We start from the raw sequence: 19,840 nt of genomic DNA on the forward strand, positions 1-19,840 counted from the left end.
GATATGTTTGATATACAAATAAATATAGGTAATAAAGGCCATGATCAGGTGGAGATACCTATCAAAACACTTGTACAATAATGATCCAAATAATTCTATACATATTAAATGATATCATAAAGATTTGTACAAATTGATAAAGTTTAAATAATAAGGCAATTTTAAGTCCCTAACAGAAATATGTATCCCATTTTATAAAATGTTTGAATTTGATTTTTACTAGTATTTCTGCATTTATGTAGATAAGAACCACAGGCTATAATAACTGAAATGCAAAGAAAAATCATGTCTGGAATAATCCTTTCCCAGATTCACATGTTTAGGGCTTTTAAACTTACTATCTTGACTATTTATTTCAATAAATGAGTAGATCAAAGCCATAATGACCTAATATCTCTCTACACTAAATATGAATATAATAAACAAAAATACACCAAAGCTAAATAAAATGTACAGATTTGTAAAAGTATACAACATTCATGAAAGTATCAGCATTCTAAAGAAACAAAGTAGACTAGTGATAAATGCTATGCATCTAGTCTATCCAAATAACAATTTCAAGAAATAACTACAGGTGTGCAACTACTTTATAATAAATCACATTATAGCTTTGTGAATATATTCAAATATATTTTTGATATATTTAAATGTAAAATGTGAGAAGTGATTACTCAGTGGCTAAGACATAAACACACACACACATATATACACAGCATAATACATTTAATTAAAAATAAAACAAAAATCCTTTTAAAAGAAACACAATGTATAATACCAAATAAAATATAAATCTACTAATTCAAATATAGTAAGGATTATTTATAAGATTTATATTGTTCATTTGTGATAAGCAAAATATCTGGTATAAGAATATCTCTTGAAGAATAAATGTAAGTGTTTTCTTCATTTTTGTCACTCCTTATTGAATAGCTCTAAATATTTGCATTCAAATTATCATAAAAGCTTCCTTGATAAGTTGCTTCAGATCTTCTGAAAAGTCCTATATTTGCAATATATAACTTGAGTTAAACATTTTCATGGGAAGCATTATATTAAACTATACAAACATGGAAACATACAAGAAAACATTGTTCTTAAAATATCTGAATAAGCCCCGTCTGCCTGGAACTTCCATCTGGACCAGAGGTGAGTACCTGGGGTTATAGCCAGAGAGGCACCTGCCCTTGGGTCCCACCACTGGACACAGGCCACCCCAGAAGGACCTGACCAACTAGGCCCCAGCTTCCTGCCAATCAGCAGGCCCTACTGAAAGGCTCCCCTTTTCCAAGACTGCAGGCAGACACTACAGTCTCCACACCCTGCCCCCACACCCATCTGCTGGACACCCCAGCCACTTCCTGAGAATAAGAGACCAGCCCCAAGCTTCCATCCTGCCCTGGAACTCCCATCTGGCCCAGAGACCAGAGGAACACCCATCTGGACAAGAGGAGCTCCCATCTGGACAAAATAAGGAGACATCAGGGATTTCCCAAGACTCAGAGTCCACCCCCTAGCTCCTATCCTGCCAGCACTCTTATCTGGACCAGCTCTCCCATCTGGCCCAGAGCTTCCATCTGGACCAGAGAAAGGCTCCCTAAATCTGGCAACTCTCTCTGGACCAAATACACTGATAAAACCAAGAATGAGCACAAGAAGAGATGGGCAGACATCAAGGCAGCAGTACATACAGCAAAATAAAGAGCAATACAGCATCACCAGATCCTAGGCCTGAACATCACAGAATGGAAGAAGAAGAAGAAAATAACCTTATAAGTAACATCATGAAGAGGCAAGAGCCTTATATAGAAGAAATCAAAAATAAAGTAGAGGAACAGACAAACAAAAAATGGGAAGAACGCTATAAAAAAAAAAAAAAACTAGAGGAAAGGACAATTAAAGCAGAAGAAAACAATAAATCCTTGAATGAAAATCATGAAAAAGCAAGGGAGACAATCCAAGACCTGAAGAGGGAAATAGAAAAAATGAAGAAGACACTAGAAAAAGGAATGCCAGAAATAGAAAATCTGAGTAAACCAACAGGAACTTCAGATGCAAGTATAACCAACAGAATGCAAGAGATGGAAGAGAGGATCTCTGGTGTTGAAGATACGGTAGAAGAAATAGATTCATCAGTCAAAGAAAACACTAAAATCAACAAAGTCATGACCCAAAATGTCCAAGAAATTTGGGACACCATGAAAAGACCAAACCCACGAATAATAGGGATAGAGGAAAGAGAAGAATACCAACTCAAAGACAGAAAATATATTTAACAAGATCATAGAAGAAAACTTTCCCAACTTAAAGAAGGAAATGCCTATGAAGATACAAGAAGCCTATAGAACACCAAACAGACTAGACCCCCCCAAAAAGTCCCCTCGCAATATAATAATTAAACAACTAAATGTGCAGAATAAAGAAAGAATATTAAGGGCAGCAAAGGAAAAAGGCCAAGTGACTTATAAAGGCAAACCCATCAGAATCACACCTGATTTCTCAATGGAGACTTTGAAAGCCAGAAGGACCTGGACAGATATAATGCAGACACTAAGAGACCATGGATGCCAGCCTAGACCAATAAACCCAACAAAACTTTCAATCATCATAGATGGAGTGAACAAGACCTTCCAAGACAAAACCAGATTTAAACAATACTTATCCACAAACCCAGCCCTACAGAAAGCACTAGAAGGAAAATCCCAACCTAAGGAAGGCATATACACCCATGAAAACACAGGCAATAGATAACACCACAGCAGTAAACCCCACAGAAGAGAAGTACACACACACTACCACCAAAAAAATAAAAGTAACAACAGGAAAGAACAATCACTGGTCGTTAATATCCCTTAATATCAATTGACTTAATTCACCTATAAAAAGACGCAGATAAGAGAATGGGTACAAAAACAGGACCCATCTTTCTGCTACATACAAGAAACACACCTCAAATTCAAAGACAGACACCACCTAAGAATAAAAGGCTGGGAAAAGACTTTCCAATCAAATGGTCTTAAGAAGCAAGCTGGTGTAGCCATCCTAATATCCAGCAAAATAGACTTCAAACTAAAATCAATCAAAAGAGATGATGAAGGACATTACATACTCATCGCAGGAAAGATCCACCAAGATGAAGTTTCAATTCTGAACATTTATGCCCCAAACACAAGGGCACCCACATATGTAAAAGAAACATTACTAAAAATTAAATCACATATAAAACGCCACACATTAATAGTGGGAGACTTCAACACCCCACTTTAACTTCTGGACAGATGGGCCAAATTGAAACTTAACAGAGACATAATGGACTTAACTGATGTTGTGGCACAAATGGACTTAATAGATATCAACAGAACATTCCACCCAAACAAAAAAAAATATACCTTCTTCTCAGCACCCCATGGAACCTTCTCTAAAATCGACCACATGACCACATACTTGGCCACGAAGCAAATCTCAACAGATACAAAAAAATTGGAATAACCCACTCTGTTCTATCAGACCACCATGGTTTAAAGTTAGATTTCAACATCAACAAAAAACTACAGAAATCCTACAATCTCATGGAAACTGAATAATGCTCTACTGAATCACCAATGGGTTAAGGAAGAAATAAAGAAAGAAATTAAAGACTTCTTAGAGATCAATGAAAATAAATACACCACATACCCAAACTTATGGGATAGTATGAAAGCAGTGCTGAGAGGGAAATTCATAGCACTGAATGTCCACATAAAGGAGCTGGCAAATCTCACGCTAGTGACTTGACAGCACACTTGAAAGCCCTTGAGCAGGAAGAAGCAAAGTCTCCCAGGAGGAACAGACGCAAGGAAATTATCAAATTGAGAGCTGAAATCAATAAAATAGAAATAAAGAGAACAATACAAAGGATTAATGAAACAAAGAGTTGGTTCTTTGAGAAGATCAACAAGATAGACAAGCCCTTATCCAAACTAACCAAAAAGACAGAGAGAGAGCATCCAAATTAACAAAATCAGAAATGAAAAAGGGGGACATAACAACAGACAAAGAGGAAATCCAGAGAATCATCAGGTCATACTTCAAAAAACTCTACTCTACAAAACTGGAAAATCTAAAAGAAATGGATAATTTTCTGGATAGGTACCATATACCTAAGTTAAATCAAGACCAGATAAACCATTTAAATAGTCCAATAACCACTAAGGAAATAGAATCAGTCATTAAAAGTCTCCCAACCAAAAAGAGCCCTGGACCTGATGGTTTCACTGCAGAATTCTACCAGATCTTCAAAGAAGTCTTTATGCCAATACTCTTTAAATTGTTCCACACAACAGAAGCAGAAGGTATATTACCAAACTTCTTCTATGAGTCTACAATTACCCTGAATCCTATAACAAACAAATATGCAACAAAGAAAGAGAACTACAGACCAATCTCCCTCATGAACATTGATGCAAAAATACTCAATAAAATTCTGGCAAACAGATTCCAAGAACACATCAAAACAATTATCCACCATGATCAAGTAGGCTTCATCCCAGGGATGCAAGGGTGGTTCAACATACGAAAGTCCGTCAATGTAATACACCATATAAACAAACTCAAAGAAAATAACCCCATGATCATCTCACTAGATGCAGAAAAGGCATTTGACAAAATCCAACACCCCTTCATGATAAAGGTCTTGGAGCGATCAGGAATATAGGAAACATACCTAAACATAATAAAGGCAATCTACAGCAAGCCAACAGCCAACATCAAATTAAATGGAGAGAAACTCAAAGCAATACCACTAAAATCAGGAACAAGGCAAGGCTGTCCCCTCTACCCATACATATTCAATATAGTATGTGAAGTTCTAGCCAGAGCTATAAGACAACATAAAGAGATTAAAGGGATTCAAATTGGAAAGGAAGAAGTCAAGCTCTCCCTATTTGCAGATGACATGTTTCTATACATGAGTGACCCCAAAAATTCAACTAAGGAACTGATACAGCTAATAAAAACCTTCAGCAACACTGCAGGATACAAGATCAACTCAAAAAAAAAAAATCAGTAGCCCTTCTATATACAGTAGACAAACAGGCTGAGAAGGAAATCAGAGATACATCACCCTTTACAATAGCCACAAATGATACAAAATACATTGGGGTTATGCTAACTAAGCATGTGAAGGACCTATATGACAAGAACTTTAAGTCCCTGAAAAAAGAAATTGAAGAAGATGTCAGAAAATGGAAAGATCTCCCATACTCCTGGATAGGCAGGATTAACACAGGGAAAATGGTGATCTTACCAAAAGAAATCTACAGAATCAAGGCAATTCCCATCAAAATACCAACACAATTCTTCACAGATCTGGAAAGAATAATACTCAACTTCATATGGAAAAACAAAAAACCCAGGATAGCCAAAAGAATTCTGTACAATAAAACAACTTCTGGAGGCATCTCAATCCCCAACCTCAAGCTCTACTATAGAGTTATTGTAATAAAAACAGCTTGGTACTGGTATAAAAACTGAATGTGTACCAATGGAATCGAATTGAAGACCCTGACATTAACCCTCATGCCTATGAACATATAATTTTTGACAAAGAAGCCAAAATGTACAATGGAAAAAAGAAAGCATCTTCAACAAATGATTCTGGCATAACTGGATGTCAATGTGTAGAAGGCTGCAAATAGATCCATATCTGTCACCGTGCACAAAACTTAAATCCAAGTGGATCACAGACCTAAACGTAAATCCAGCTACTCTGAACCTGATAGTAGAGAAAGTAGGAAGTACTCTTGAATGCACTGGCATCAAAGAACACTTTCTAAATATAACACCAGTAGCACAGACACTGAGAGAAACAATAAATCAATGGGATCTGTTGAAACTGAGAAGCTTTTGTAGAGCAAAGGACAAGGTCAGCAAGACAAAGCAACAGCCTACAGAATGGGAAAAGGTCTTCACCAACCCCACATCTGACAGAGGGCTGATATCCAGGATATATAAAGAACTCAAGAAATTAGACATCAAAATGCCCAACAGTCCAATTAAGAAATGGGCTATAGAACTGAACAGAGAATTCTCCACAGAGGAAGTTCAAATGGCTGAAAGTCATTTAAGGAATTGCTCATCATCCCTAATTATCCAGGAAATGCAAATCAAAACGACTCTGAGATACCACCTTACACCTGTCAGAATGGCTAAGATCAAAAGCACAGAAGACAGCTTATGCTGGAGAGGATGTGGAGCAAGGGCAACTCTCTTCCACTGATGGTGGGAATGCAAGCTTGTACAGCCACTTTGGAAATCAATATGGTGCTTCCTAAGAAAATTGGGAATCCATCTCCCCCAAGACCCAGCTATAGCACTCTTGGGCATATACCCAAGGAATGCTCAATCATACCACTAAGGCATTTGCTCAGCTATGTTCATATCAGCATTGTTTGTAATAGCCAGAACCTGGAAACAACCTAGATGCCCTTCAGCTGAAGAATGGATAAAGAAAATATGGTACATATACACAAGGGAGTACTACTCAACAGAGAAAAACAATGACATCATGAGGTTCGCAGGCAAATGGATGGATCTAGAAACAATCATCCTGAATGAGGTAACCCAGACTCAGAAGGAAAAACATGGTATGTACTCACTCATAGGAGGATACTAGATGTAAAACAAAGATGACTAGACTGCTACACAACTCCAGGGAGGCTACCTAGAAAGGGGGACCCTAGGAAAGATTCAAGGATCACCCAATGATAGAGAAATGGATGAGATCTACATGAACAACCTGGATGACAGTGGGAGTAATGAAGGGCAAGATTTGAGGGAAAGAAAGCTTAGGGGAGCAGGAGATCCCAGCAGGATCAAGAACAGAAATGGAGAATGAGGAATAACAGACCATGATAAATGAAGACCACATGAGAACAGGAATAGGCAGAGTGCTCGAGAGGTCCCCAAAAATCCGCAATGATATATCCTCTGTAGTCTGCTGGCAATGGTTGAGAGAAAGCCTGATCTGACCTAGTCTGGTGATCAGATGGCCAAACACCCTAACAGTCGTCTTGGAATTCTCATCCAATAACTGATGGAAGTGGATGCAGAGATCCTCAGCCAGGCCCCAGGTGGAGCTCCAGGTGTCCAACTCTCGTGAAAGAGGAGGGTCTGCAAGAGCGTGAATTGTGAATTCAAGATTGCAAAAAGCACAGGGACAAATAGCCAAACTAATGGAGGCACATGAATTGTGAACCAAAGGCTGTGGAGCCCCCAGCTGGATCAGGTCCTCTGGATAAGTGAGACAATTGAATAGCTTGATCTGTTTGGGAAGCCTATAGTCTGTGGGACCGGGATCTGTCCTTGGTGCATGAGGTGGCTTTTTGAAACCTTGGGCTTACACAGGGACACTTTGGTCAGTCTGGAAGTAGGTGATAGGACCTGCCTGTACTGAATCCACCAGGTTTAAATGAATCCCCAGGGGTGCCTTGATCCTGGAGGTCATGGGATTGGAGGGGAGGGGCTGGGGGGAAGGTGGAGGTGGTGGCAGGTGGGAGAGGACAGGGGAACCCATGGCTGATGTATAAAATTTAAAACACATAATAATAAAGAAAAAAGATATTAAAATATCTGAATAAAATATTTAGAGAAAATAACCTAAGCTTCATTCTCAAATAATATTTACATTTTGAAGGTTGTTGTAATGTATATTTTTATTAATTGATATTGGAATGATGTATAGAAAGGAGCTGAACATATAGATTCTTACTGATTTCTGTACCAGATCATAAGACTTTAACATAAAAAAACTCATCATTCTAGAACCATACTTTACAATGATAAATGAGAGCTAATAAGCTTCTTTACTGCTTCCTTCACATCCTTTTTCCTGAGGCTGTATATCAATGGGTTCAGCATGGGGATGATGACAGTGTAGAAGACCGAGGCTACCTTGACCAGAAGCCAGGAACTGTTGTTGGTGGGAACACAGTAGAGAGGATGGTACCATGAAAAATGCTATTGGCAATGAGATGGGAGGCACAGGTTGAGAAGACTTTGTAGCGTCCACCTGTTGCAGGCATTATCATAACAGTGATGACAATGAAAACGTAAGAGGTGAGGATGATCATCAGACTGCTTAGCTCATTGAGAGTGGCAAAGATGAAAATGACCTTCTGGCTAATGTAAGGGTCAGAGCAGGCTACAACAACAATGGCATCATGCTCACACACAAAGTTATTTATAAACTTGGTCCCACCGAAGAATAAGGTCAACATAAAGTGTATGAATACAAAGGAACAGGATATACTCCAGGAGTATGATGCAGTGACCAGTGAGCAGCAGAGCTTTGGAGACATAGCCACTGTGTAGAGGAGGGGGTTGCATACTGCCACAAACCTGTCATAGGCCATCACTGACAACATGAAGGTTTCTGTCACCACAAATATACATGCAAAGAAGAATTGCCTGACACAGCTTGTAAAGGAGATCCTTCTGTCTTCTATAATCAAGTTTTCTAAGAGTTTGGGAGTTACCACAGTCGAGTAACAGAAATCTACAAAGGACAGGTGACTAAGAAAAAAGTACATGCGGATGTGGAGCTTGGGGTTAAGCCTGATGATGGCAATCATACACAGATTTCCCAGCACAGTGACTGTGTAATGGACAGAAAGAGGAGGAACAGGGGGACCTGAAGGTCCGGGTATTCTGAGAAGCCCACGAGTATGAAAGTCACTGCAGAAGTCTCATTTTCAGGGATACTATAGAAAAAAGAGAAAAGGGTCATCCGTCAAGGCAAGAACTAACATATGTAATAGAGAAAAATAAGAAAAAAACACTGAGCAGCTTGACAGGTACTATAGAAAATGGCTGAAAATGCTAGTACTTCATCTAATTTTAATACTCTGTTACATAACTCATATTCCATAAACTGATATTATCTGATTTAATTTATTAGAAGGAAAGCGTCTTCATGAAAGGAGATAATTGCTAAATATATTTATAGAAAGTGAGTCATTATTATCACCTACAGTTAGCTTCTTTGAAAAGGTTCATGCTAACCACTCCAATTAATTTTACCAAAATTGAGCTGGGACATGTATTGGAGGGAATATACATCATAAATTCCAAATGTTTTATGTCTTTAATTACTACTATTATTTTAGTGTTATAGAAAATACTATATGCTATGATTCTTGGTAGTTGGGATTTAAGAAAGAAATGAGGTACTTTTGAAGCTAGCCTATATTATAAAGTATGACACTGTTTCAAAAAAATTAAAAAGTGAAAAACTTTTTTATTATATGCTAACTTTAGTATAATATAAGTCTTTTTAAATTTTCTTTTCAATGTTATTTTTACTCTTTGAAACATATTATTGGAGCTTATTATGGATACATACTTTGGCAATACATAAAATGTCTAAATTCTTGTTGAATTTGAATGCATTGTATTTTGTGTAGAGCCAAATAGATGCTTTGTCTGTCATGACATAACAGTTGAAAAGAAAGAGTTAATGTTATGCTGTTCTTTTTCCCAGTTTGGTATGTTTCTGAAGACAGGAAATTCAGACAAAATTACCACTGAGATACACTAGACATTCAATCATGTTTTAAGACATTGAAGAAAATACATTCTTGAATTTTAAGGATTTATCAAAATGACTATTGAAACAGATCTAATATTTCGGGATGCTTTTAGTTGCATCCTCAAAAGCAAGAGGAGGATGCTACTAATATGAAATGAGGTTCATGATGACATACACATTATAAAATACACCATGATGGAGAGCAGATACACGTCACTGAGTTCATCAAACTTTCAGTCATATTTATTTTTATTTTTACTTTTAATGAACTATATGGTTCTCAGAATCAGGCCCACACATGGACAGCTGTCAGTAGTGGCAACCTTTGGGAATCAAATATTAAAAAACTTCTCTTGCTGAAACTGTGAATCTGATACTACAGAAGCTCATCCGGGAACCTAGTCAAGGAATTCATGTCTTCCATGAATTGTCTTGCACTCATGTCTTTGTCCTTTCTCTGGTTCCTCTAGGCTTCTAGTTTTGGTAATAGTATCTGCCAAAAGAAAATACCCAACAATTCCTAGACAACACTCATCAGTATTAACTACAACATTTCTAGATTGTGGTCATATTTCTCATACATCTCTATGATTTTAGAATAGTCTGTGTAACACTGTAAAGATAATTTATATCACAACTCTAACCTGATGGTGATGATTTTTTGCATTTTTTGCATTTAACTGCAAAGTTCAACCTGGTAGATTCAGTCCAGGCAGGTCCAGCCCCCTCCTTCCAGGCTGAGCAAAGTTCTAATACTATCCAGCTAAAGAGTTGCAATCTCGGTACCATCAATATAGACTTCTATTACCCTTATGGATTTATCAACCTGATATATTACACACAACCATATCAAATGTTAACTTTTTCATCACATTCTCAATACTATGATATATTACTGTACCATGATCCATGGTAAACTGCCTCTTCTCTGTATGTAGGCAAAAACGATAAGGTTTTAAGCTCTCAATTACAAAACCTATATTCTATTTCTTTTCTTTTTTACTTTTTTTTCTGATACAAGATCTCATAAATTTCAGGCTGACCTTAAACTCTCTTCATAATCAAAACTGACCTCACATTCACAATTTAGTTAAGGGAGACCTTGAAATGTGGAAGGTGGCCTTGAAATTCTGATCCTCTCCAGTCCCTTCTGCATGCTGGGATCAAAGACCTGAGGCACTATGTATTACTCAATGACTCTTTTACTATATATGTTTTTAGACTGGATTGTTATTCTCCATTACCTCCTCAGAGATTGTAATAATTTAAAGGTGCATTTAACAATTTAATGATATTTAAAATGTTGATTCCATTGATTAATATATAGTAGATATAAAAGAAAACTATGAAAGATCAGGATATAATATACCTTTTTCTTAGTGACAGTTTCCTTAGTTCATTTGAGGGTGTTAGTTGTCTATTGTTTTTCCCTGAAAATGTAGCATTGGAATGAAACAGCAGAACAGAATCAACTTACCCAAACATGTGGGCCTCTGACGACGACTTTGTTAAGAGTTATGCAAGCCTGAAATAAATGTTCTTGCTTAGTAGTTAATATAAATAGCCAAAACAAAACAAAACAAACAAACAAAAACAGTTGAATCCACTGGGTATGTCATTGAGCATTTCATGTAACATTGGCCTACACTACTAGAAAAATTCAGAAACACCAGACTAAACATTGCATCTAAGAATTATATAGGAGTACCAAGTTGCATCACAGATATATGTCATCAAGGCATCAGGGACTTGAAAACTAGGGAGTATCAGAAAAAATGCCAGGAAGGGTACAGTTTGAGCAATTAGGAACATCATCCCATGTGATATCTTGATTGTATGTTACATTTCTAAATCCCTGTGGTATTTCTAGAATCAGCTTCACTGATTCATAATCATAGTAAATGCACATTGCCTCTCAAGGATGTGAAATGTAGAAATACACAGGGAAAAGGAATTATTTAACAATATCTCAGAGAGATGTTATTAATTAAAACCTTAACAAATATATATTATTATATTCTAACTATCAATTTCCTCCAAACTTAAATTCTATCATCATTTTCATTGTAATGTATAAATATGTGGCAAAATACATTTTCTATTCATTTAACTATCTTAATATGTAATAGTGCATTATATGTGAAAATAAATATGAAAACATATACATAAAGACTACCAGTATCTTAGCAATAAAATTTAAATTCTCATTAGTATGTATTGCAAAATGTGGGCAGTGATCATCCCTGCATTGATAATAGGAGTCCTGTTTCTTTTACCTTCTTTTAATCATAATGCACCTGATTTATGGTTTCTTTTTTTTTTTTCTTGATTTTTTTCAAGACAGAGTTTCTCTGTGTAGCTTTGACTGTCCTGAAACTCATTCTGTAGACCAGGCTGGCCTCAAACTCACAGAGATCTCACTTTCCCTGCCTCCTGAGTGCTGGAATTAAAGGTGTACACCACCACTGCCTGGTGATTTTATGGTTTCATTGTCATGAATATTTCAGAATACAGTTGTACAACTGTAGTTTCTTTAGTGACAGCAAATGAGCTTCCCAAAATAAATATCTAATTTTACTTTCTTTAATTTTTAGAAGACTTTTATAAGAATTGTTAAGAATATTTTTTTTTTCCTCTTATTCCTTGTTCTCCCACTCTGTTTCTGATCCAGCTGGGACCTCCTACTCAACTAAGCTCTCTTTCTCCCATCCCAGCTGGATAAGGAACAGAGTGGGAGAACAAGCAGAGATACCATGATAAATGAAGAACCCATGGGAATAGGAAGAAGCAGAGTGCTAGAGAGGTCCCCAGAAATCCATAAAGATACCTCCAATATAGACTACTGGCAATGGTCAAGAGAGTGCCTGAGATGACCTACTCTGGTGATTGGATGGCTGAACACCCTGTCATGATACAATTCTCATCTAGTGAATAATGGAAGCAGATGCAAAGATCCACGGCCAAGCACCAGGTGTTTGGAGCTCCAGGAATCCAATTGGCAAGAGAGAGGAGGGTCATATTAGCAAGAGATATTGAGACCATGATTGGAAAAAACACAGGGACAAATAGCTAAACTAGTGAAAACACATGAACTGTGAGCCAATGGCTGAGAAGCCCCCATGGAACTGGACCAGGCCCTCTGGATAAGTGAGACAGATGATGAGCTTGAACTGTGTGGGAGGCCCCCAGGGAGTAGAACCAGGACTTGTCCTTAGTGCATGAGCTGGCTTTTTGGAACCTATGGCCTATGCTGAGACACTTTGTTCAGACTTAGTATAGGGAGGAAGAGCCTGGACCTTCCTCAACTGAATCTATCAGGCTGGGCTGACTCCCCAGGGGAGACCTTGCCTTGGAGGAGGTGGGAATGGGGGGTGAATTGGGGGAAAGGCTGAGGGGTGGGTGGAGGGAGGATGGAGGAATATGTGACTGATATGTAAAATTAAATTAATTATAAAATAAAAATATTTTTAAAAAGAATATTTAAATGTTTAGACCTATTTAAAGGGAGTCAAACTATACTTTAAAATTTTTCTCTTATTTTTGAGATTATAATATAACTACATCATTTCCCTCTTCCCTCTCCTCACTTCAAACCCTCTCATATATACCTCCTTACTCTCTTTCAAATTCATGGCCCCTTTTTTTCCATTAATTTTTGTTTTATGCATGTATGTGTATACAAATATATTTCTAAACCTGACGGTCTCAGGCTATATAACCTTAGTCATAATTATGTTTCCAGGGCTTACCGTTTGATAGTTAGAACCAAGTAATGTTTTCTGCTGACTTTCGTTTTGTACTCTCAGTATCTTCCATCTCTTCCTAACTTATTCATGGAGGAGTACAGATTATTAGCATTCATCTTCTTCTGATACTGTATAGAACTCATTGGAAAAGTGTTCTGTGCGTCACTTCATGTTCCTTTTAATTTCTCTGGCATCAGATTATGTGACTACTCTTTGGTTTCTGATTTTGAGTCTTCTCCATCTTTTTCTTACTTTGCATATATCTTGACCAACTAATTTTGTTGTTTAAAAAAAAAAATAACAGGAATTCAGAACATTTTTACATTGTTTATCTCTTTTGTACCTTATTTATGTAAGTTCAAACATTTTTCTTTCTTCCATTTTAAATGTGTGCTTTATGTGTGTCTTAGTCAAGAGTTCTAATGCTGGGAAGAGACATCAGACATCGGACCATGGACATATTTATAAAGAAAAACGTTGAATGGAGACTGGCTTGCAGGTTCAGAAATTCAGGCTCTTGTCATCATGTTGAGGAGCATGGCCACTACGAGTTGCCCAGAGTCCGAGGAAGATACTATGCCCAGTGTGGGATATGAGGGGAAAAAAAAATCTACGTACACTATGCTCTTATGTCTGTTAATGTTATTCCTCTAAGACAAAATTCTATCTTTACAGTTACAGCCCTGTTGGGAATTCAGGACAGGAATAAATCTAGATACACCAAGCTCTTTATCCATCTACTACATTTCTCTGGGATAAAATCCTGTCTACATAGCTTCAGTTCTGTCATGACACTCAGTTCCACTTTGTCCCCTCATTTACTGCCATATTATAGTCCTGCTAACAAATAAGCTCTCATGCTTCCAACCTCATCTTCCTCTCTTTCTATGCTCCGCATCTCTACTTGCTCTCTACTCCTGATTAACTCTACAAGAGTTTTGCCTTACCATCTACAAAACCTCTGTGTTCTTCCCTTTTCCCGGGTTATGCCCTTCTGTCCCCCTCTACAGAAAACACCTGTTTCTTCTTCCCCTGGCCACATGGTTCTCTGCCTCCTCAGGAACCGTTGCTCTACCTTCCACCTTTATATGTAAACATTTCTTTTGTTCTCAGTCAGTTACTCTGGAGAGCCACTAGGCCTCAAGGAAAGGGGATGGTCTGAGTTTCATTTGCACAAGAAACAAAGCTGTATATCTACTGACTGCTTGGCTTTGCCTACATGACCTTATCCAAGTACTGGCCTGAGCAGGAAGTTCACACAAACATTCTATGGGAATTGTGAGCACAAGAAATTTACAACAAGGCACAGCTGAATGTTAAGCTGTGTAACACCAAATAGTCCGGGATAGATGGTTTCCCACTTGACTGACCCTTGGCCTGGTCAAGTTATAGTTTTAATATACAGCTGGACTCCTTATAATATATTCTTCTGGCTTACCACAGGCAACCTGCAGGCAAACATAGTGTTTAAGAAGTAGCTGAGAATTCTACATCTGAATCAGCAAGCAGCAGAAACAGAAAGACACTGAGCCTGGCTTAGGCCCTTGAAAACTTAAAGCCTGCTCCAGTGACACACTTTCTTCAACAAGGCCAAACTTCCTAATCCTTTCAGATAGTGCCAGTCTCTGGTGACCAAGTATTATTCAAATCTGTGAGCCTTTGGAAGCCATTCTTACTCTAGTCATCATAACAGATAGTTGTATAGAAGGTTTTTATTTTTTTATTGTTTTGATTGGCTCATACTAGCTGTGCATATTTATATTTCACAGTATGATATTTCAAAGCATGTGGACTGTTGTGTGAACTTTTTCTAAAGAAATGTGAACAAAGTATCTTCTCATCCAAGATAGGGTACCAAGAACAGAAGCAATTTCAATCAAGTATAGCTTGAACTACTGAGTTTAATCAGGGCTTCTTATAAGAAGCAGAATAAGCTGTTCCTTACTAGAGCATGGGCAACTCATGGACATCTGCACCAGTGAAGAAAAAAGATTTCTTTCCAGCAATGTTTAACTGTACAGGTTTGGGGTAAGGGGCAGCCTCACTAGCTCCTTTCCACAGCAACAATTTATTCCTTATAAATCTTAGGACTGTTATTTTAAGTTCTCTTACCTATTAAGCATTTTTAGGTAATTTTAAAAGTATTTTTTTGTTTTTCAAGTAATCATAATTTTCTACAGTACCTATTGATCATTCCCATTGATCACCATCTCCCTCCAAATTTTCCTATCCCACTCCTTCCCAATTTTATTTTCTAGTTCTCTTTTTATTTTATTTTATTTTATTTTATTTTAGTGATTTATTATCTTGAATCTCATTAGTGCTGCCCATTTGCATATGTGTGAAAGACACCTACTGGGGACATGAGCAGCTTGTCAGTGGTCTTGTTCCAAAATTGACCACCTCTTCTTCCCCTAGTTGCTTTCAACTGTCAATTGCTTTTCGTAAAAGAGTGAGGGCTTAGACACCATCACCAACTATGCTGGCATTTTAATTGATTGATTTTATGCAGGAACACATAGTTGTTACAAATTGTTGCATACAAAAAACATGCCATGTTCAGAATCAGTATTTCACAAATCTATTCATCTTCTAGTTCTACACACTTTTTCCCCTCTTTGTGTAGGTGACCTGGATCATAAGGTTGTTCTTCAGTGACAGTTTCTGGGTGAGAGAATTAGTGGTTCAGTGTTGCTTGAATTGCTAAATGCTTTTCTTATTTAAAAAAAAAAAAAAAAAAAAAAAAAAGGATGGAGCCTGGTATTGGGGTTGTAGATGAATTCCCAAATAGTCTTATTAAATAAAAAACACAGAGCCAAATATAGGGGTGAAAGCTTTAGATCAGGGAGATAGGGATAGCTACCAGCCAACCTTACCTCACCAACTCTGCAGCTTCCAAATATGCATTACTTCCTGTCTACCCACGCCTTTATTGCCTTGTTGTTCTGTCCTCTCATTGGCTCTCTTAGTCCAGCTACCTTACTTCTGCTTTCCATAAACCTCTGTCATTGCCTGTCTGTACAGATCTCCAAGTCTCTATGGTTGGTACTTGGATTAAAGGCGTGTGTCACCATGCTTGGCTCTGTTCCCTAGTGTGGCCTTGAACACACAGAGATCCTGCCTGCTAAGTGATAGGATTAAGAGCATGTGCTACCACTGCCTGATTTCTTTGTTTACTTAAAATGGCTTGCTATTTCTTCTGATCTCCAGGCAAACTTTATTAAAGCACAAATAAAATATCAACACATTTCCTCTTGTTTGTCTAATAAAAATTTTTTTAAAAGTTAATTTATTATTTAATATAAGTAAAACTTGCTGTGGATATTGCTCTGTGTAAATAAAGTTCTGATTGGCCAGTGGCCAGGCAAGGAAGTATAGGCAGGACAAGAGAGAAGAGAATTCTGGGAAGTAGAAGGCTGGGGAGAGACACCGCCAGCCGCCGCCATGAAAAGCAACGTGTAAAGACACTGGTAAGCCACAAGCCATGTGGCAAAGTATAGACTAACAGAAATGGGTTAATTTAAGATAGAAGAAGCAGATAACAAGAAGCCTGCCACAGCCATACAGTTTGTAAACAATGTAAGTTTCTGTGTGCTTACTTGGTTGGGTCTGAGCGACTGTGGGACTGGCGGGTAAGAGAGATTTGTCCTGACTGGGCCAGGCAGGAAAACTCTAACTACAAAAACTATATACAATAAGTACAATAACTATATACAATATATACAAGCAATAAACACATCAACAATGCCTAGTCCATTTGCATTTGACAAATTCAGAGAAAATATTCCATTATCTATCCTATTTTGGTAAGTACAAAATGTACCTAATTCACTTTCTATCCTAACTTATATTATCCACAGAAAACTATCTTATGATATCTTTCAAAATTATATACTTAACACCTCTTAGTTTCCTTTCTGAATCTCTTAACAAGTAAAACTGTAACTATAACTATCTAATTTTTAACTCCCTCAGAGACTAGAGAAGGAAATAATATGACCTGGTAAAACAGGAAGTGCAAGAAATTGCATATGGAGTTAACTTTCATCGTGGTAAAAGTGAGCCACTTGGCAACAAAATGCCCTCACATCGACTACTGACAGTATGCTATTCAAAATGGACAAACAGGACACAAAACAAAGGACTACTTGTCCTTGCCAAGACAAGTGTGGTCGCAGCTTTGGCAACAGGTGTCCTCTGAGGCCAGGAAATATGACACCGTTGCTGAAGTACCTTTGCAATCAGGAAAAAGTATAGTGCCCTTTTCTTCAAAGGCAGCTAAACAGGCAGTGGGCTGTTGGCTTTTGGTGTGCAATGGAACAGTAGCTCAAACAGTTATTCTTGAAAGAGTAACTAGTATAACAGAGGAGTCTAACCTCTCAATGGTAGACTGGCATTTAATAAAGGAGATGAAGCCTCCCACAAACTGAGAAGAATGGGATGTGGAGAAGGATGGGATGCCAAGATGAAGCCACCCATAAGCCAAAAAGAATGGGCAGCTGAATTCCAAAAACACCATCAATTTCCAGAATTTAAAATCCTGAATCATGACAAGAAACTGTCAGAATTCAAGTTTATCTGGTACATTGAATACTCCCACTGAATGTGAGGTCAAGCTGTAGGCCTTGTGTACATCCTACTTCACAAATGAGTCTGTTAGATATGCTAAGCCTGTAGGCTGAAGATGATGCCCCAACATGCAGAGAAACCTCGAGCGACTGTCCAGGCAACTGGCTGTTTCCAACATAACTCAATTTTTGGAAGTCACTTGTTTTCTCTTCCTGTTTACTTAGGTAATAATATATCCTTCTGAAGTCTTTAATATAGTTGGAGACTAGATAGTTATAATTATGGTTTTCCTTGATTATGACAAGAGATAAGGTAGATATAAAACTTTAGACTCACAAATATAGGATAGACAGAATACTTTCTTTAATTTCACAAAACACAAATAAATTAGATATTGTAACTATAATTCTTGCTTGACATGTAATTTTACTAGGTTAAAGTTGAAACTTTCCTTTTGTTTAAACAGAAAAGGGAAGTGATAAGGGGATGTCTTTCTGAATGCTGTGAAAATATGTTTCTCTAATTGATTGATAAATAAAGCCATTTTGCCTATGGCAAGGCAGTCAGAAAATCTAAACAGATAAACAGGAAGAGAAAGCAGAGGCAAGGCAGACACCAGCTACCACTGAAGGAACAACATGCCAGCAGACTGGTTAGCCATGGCCACATGGCAACTTATAGATGTATAGAAATGAGTTAATTTGGGCTGGAGAGATGGCTCAGCCATTAAAGGCTAGGCTCACAACCAAAAATATAAGAGAAATGGATTAATTTAAGTTAGAAGAACTAGCTAGCAAGAAGCCTGCCATGGCCATAGTTTAAAAATAATGTAAGCCTCTGTGTGTTTATATGGATCCAAGCAACTGCAGGACTGGCAGGTGAGAGAGATTTGTGTCAACTACAAGTGGTCTGGGAGACTAGAAATCTTCCAGCTACATGGGGTGAATGCTAAAAGATCATAGAGACAAAGGAACAAGCCACCTCTTACCTCTAACATTCATCAGCCTGAAAAGCTTTTCTTAGCCAAAAGACTGCACAGAACCACAGAGCTCAGCAGGACCAGAGAAACCAGATTACCCAATTGTCATCATAGAGCCTTAATCCAGTAACTGATGGAAACAGATATAGAGACCCATAGCCAAACATTAAGCTGAGGTTGAGGAATCCTGCTGAAGAGAGAGGACAAGGATTGTAGGAGCCAGAGGGGTTGAGGACATCACAAGAAAACCCACAGAAATAACTAACATGGGCTCATAAGAATTCACAGTCTGAAACAAACAGGGATCATACATGAAGCTGACCTAGGTCCTCTACATATATGTGACCATTATGTAGCTTGGTCTACTTGTGAGACTCCTAACAGTGAGATCAGGTGCTGTCACCAACACTTTCGCTGGCCCTTGAGAACCTTTTCCTTATCCTGCATTGCTTTGTCCAGCCTTATTACAAGGGGAGGGGCTTAGTCTTACTGAAACATGATAAGCCATGTTTTGTTGATATCCATGGGAGGCCTGCCCCATTCCCAAAAGAAAAGAAGAGGAGTGGATGAGGGTGGAGGAGGAAAGGGGAAAGAGGAAATAGGAAGAGAAGAGGAAGGGAAAATTGTGGTTATAATGTTAAATAAATAAATAAAATTTTATAAGTATGAAATGCTAAGACACAAGCATGTTCCTGATTTTAGGTGAGGAAGTAAGCTCCTTCTCCAGACAATCAGAGAAAGCCTTGGATAGACTTAGCTCCAAAACAGAGAGGGGTATAGTGATATTTTATTTGTATTGAAATGTGATTTTATTTGTATGTTAATAAAGTTGCCTTGGGGTCAGAGCAAGCCATGGCAGAAGCTGGGCCGTGGTGGCGCATGCCTTTAATCCCAGCACTTGGGAGGCAGAGCTAGGCGGATCTCTGTGTGTTCAAGGATACAGCTAGCATGGTGACACACGCTTTTAATCTCAGTATCAACCAT

General features: G+C 37.9%; 1 pseudogene; it reads right to left on the reverse strand.

The window, feature by feature from the left end:
• Positions 1–7,806: 7,806 nt before the first annotated feature.
• LOC118581807 lies at positions 7,807–8,761 on the reverse strand (annotated as a pseudogene).
• Between the last annotated feature and the right edge of the window lie 11,079 nt (positions 8,762–19,840).

This window comes from Onychomys torridus, chromosome 4 (assembly GCF_903995425.1).
Source record: "Onychomys torridus chromosome 4, mOncTor1.1, whole genome shotgun sequence".
NCBI classification, from domain to species: domain Eukaryota; kingdom Metazoa; phylum Chordata; class Mammalia; order Rodentia; family Cricetidae; genus Onychomys; species Onychomys torridus.